The sequence below is a fragment of the Sinocyclocheilus rhinocerous genome, unplaced genomic scaffold (genome assembly GCF_001515625.1).
Source record: "Sinocyclocheilus rhinocerous isolate Xijiao unplaced genomic scaffold, SAMN03320098_v1.1 scaffold1534, whole genome shotgun sequence".
Classification (NCBI taxonomy): Eukaryota; Metazoa; Chordata; class Actinopteri; order Cypriniformes; family Cyprinidae; genus Sinocyclocheilus; species Sinocyclocheilus rhinocerous.
The window spans coordinates 156756-159664 of NW_015638992.1; positions in this window are offsets into that span (position 1 = coordinate 156756).

Consider the following 2909-nt stretch of genomic DNA (forward strand, 5'->3'; position numbering starts at 1 on the left):
TTACACCAAATACACAAAATAATGTTCTTTTTAGCAGCATCATATGACCCCTTTAAACAAGTTTTGCCTATGCAATTTATATGTTTGAAAACCACCAAACTGACCCCAAACCAGCCCAAATTTTGTCCACCCGCCCAAGCCAATTTTTACCCGCACGATCAAATTCAAAACCGCCCAATCTGGCAACACTGCACGCGCATGCGCAGTTGGAGCCCCCTTGAATTATGGGAGCTCTAGTTTGAGTTCTCTGCACTTGCCACCTGTTTACATACGTTTCATCTTATCAATTTGAGCAACTTGAGGACATTTCTGAGGATATTAATTTACACGAAAAAATAAAATATCCACGAAAGTATTATGTTTTACATATTGACATTCTACATTATTTTCAGTATGTTCTATGAGCCCATGAGGCCAGCAGATGAAGCTGTTGAGCCACAGACCAATAGTGCAGCGTTACAGTTGAATGAACGTCAGAAAAGTTTATTCATATTTATGATAGGGAAAAAAACGTTCCCTAGTAACAAGCAGCCCTTCCTAGTTGTTCTTCCTCTGGTTAGGTCATTCCAGGGGATTGCTGTGAAATCACTTTCATGATTCAAGCATTATCATTTTGTTTAAGGTTGTGCAACTGATCTGATACGCCAGATAAGAATTTGGACATATTTTACGGCATCCGTCATAAAACTGAAGCAGAACATGCTTCAGAACACTTAACTGATAAATGCAGGGGTATGAGTCAGTGGTTTCTGTTAGTGAACTGATAATTTAATTTAATTTAATTGAGATACTTTTTTTTTATATTTTATTTTATTACAGGTACCATTTTTTTTTTTCTTTCATTGTTTCTTATGGTTTTAGTTTTAGTTTACTATAATTGTACCCTGACTGGTACAAATCCAATGTCTGCTCATAACAAAATTCTGCCTTGATAAGAAGAGCATTAAAATTCAACATTCAGTTCAAGTATTCTATTGTTGATTGTTTTCTGCTCAAAAATCTTGACATTTGAACTTTCTTCCATCTTGATGAAACCACATGACAATAAAACATGTTAAGAGCATCTGGCAGTAACAATGTTTTTCTTCACTGCATTCGGCCAAACAGTTTTCAAAAATTCATGACAGCTGTGGTGAGATGAGGACTCTGTGTAATATAACAACCTGGAAATTTTTTTTAAAAATATTTTTTTTCTTCCTTGGATTTATTAGATGCCACAGCCAGAACATTGTTTCAGCAGACTGTGAATGCTGTTTAAATTGGTTTCTAGTCTAAAAAAAACCCCCACACAAATACGCATTTGTTTTTCTTGACTTCTGTTGTTTTCATACTGAGCACCATCTTTGAGAGGAAACCAGTGGTGGTCCTGAACATTTCCAACAGCAAAAACACTTTTTAAAACTACAACTAAAGTACAACACAGCCAGTGATTAGCATGCATTTCTATTGTATGGATTAGAGCAGCTTTGACAGTTTCATAACCTATTCTGTGTTCCACAGGTAAATGTCACCTGAGTTTGAAGCGACATGAGGGTAGATAACAGAATTGACTTAAATGATGGATTTTATGTAAAATAATCTTAAAGGAATAGTTTTAAATTAGCTGAATAAAAATGAGCTGAAACAGGTCAGAACAGATTTAGAGAAATGTAGCAGTACATCACTTGCTCACCAATGGATGAGCCACAGCCATATCACCCTGCAGCCCAAGACTGGTTGCCCACTGAAGCTAAGCAGGGTTGAGCTGGTCAGTACCTGGATGGGAGACCTCCTGGGAAAACTAGGTTGCTGTTGGAAGAGGGGTTAGTGAGGCCAGCAGGGCTCACCCTGCTCACCCTGTGGTCTGTGTGGGTCCTAACGCCCCAGTATAGTGACGGGGACACTATACTGTCAAAAAGCACCGTCTTTCGGATGAGACGTTAAATCGAGGTCCTGAATCTCTGTGGTCATTAAAAATCCCATGGCACTTCTCGTAAAAGAGTAGGGGGTGTAACCACTGACCCTTGTCAATCATAGCCTCCTAATAATCCCCATCCACTTGATTGGCTCTATGACTCTCTCTCCTCTTAAGAGAAAATTCCATCAAGATGTTTTTTTGTTGTTTTTTTTTTACTTTAAACTGTTGCTTCTGGCTAAAATATGAAAGTCTTCTATCCTTAATATTGCTTTCTCCAGTGAGAAAGTTGTCTGGTCTGAATCAGGAGAGAAAGATGCACAGATCAAGCACTGTTCACAAGAGAAAACAGTCCAAAACAGTTCTAAACAGATTTGGAGGACAACAGGAGATGGACTTTTTCACTGGAGGAAGCGTCATTATGGATTATGGGCTCGGTTTAAAGTTAAAACGTCTTAATGATGGATTTATTTCTTACAAACATGTAGCCTTTCACTTCAAAATACATTAACTGATAGACTGGAATTGTGTGGATAACTTTTGGATTATTGTGATGTTTTTATCAGCTGCTTAGACTCTCATTTGACAACACCCTTTATTCTCTGAATTCCTCTTTTGTGCATCCAGGATTTGGAACAGCGAGTTAATTGGTTTTCTTGACCTTTTTTGTGGTAGATTCTATCTGAACCATTTTCTTGGAAGAATTGTGCTTGGTGTGAGACTTCAAATGCTTAACCTGCAGTCGTTCCACACACACACACACACACACACACACACACACGCATGTTGTGTTTTAATATCAAAGATCCTAATACCCTTTGCTTAAAGTTTACAAAAAGCTAAAAAGCTTCACTGTCTACTTGACAGAGTCAATATGACCTTTGCTCTTGAATGTGAGCTTTGTTGAAAGAGCGCCCCGATTCTGTGGTCATGTTGGGCTTATTAGCAGGCATGTCTGAAAGGCACCATGAAATTTATTCTGACCTTGAGTGCAGTTTTAGAAGAACAATATATA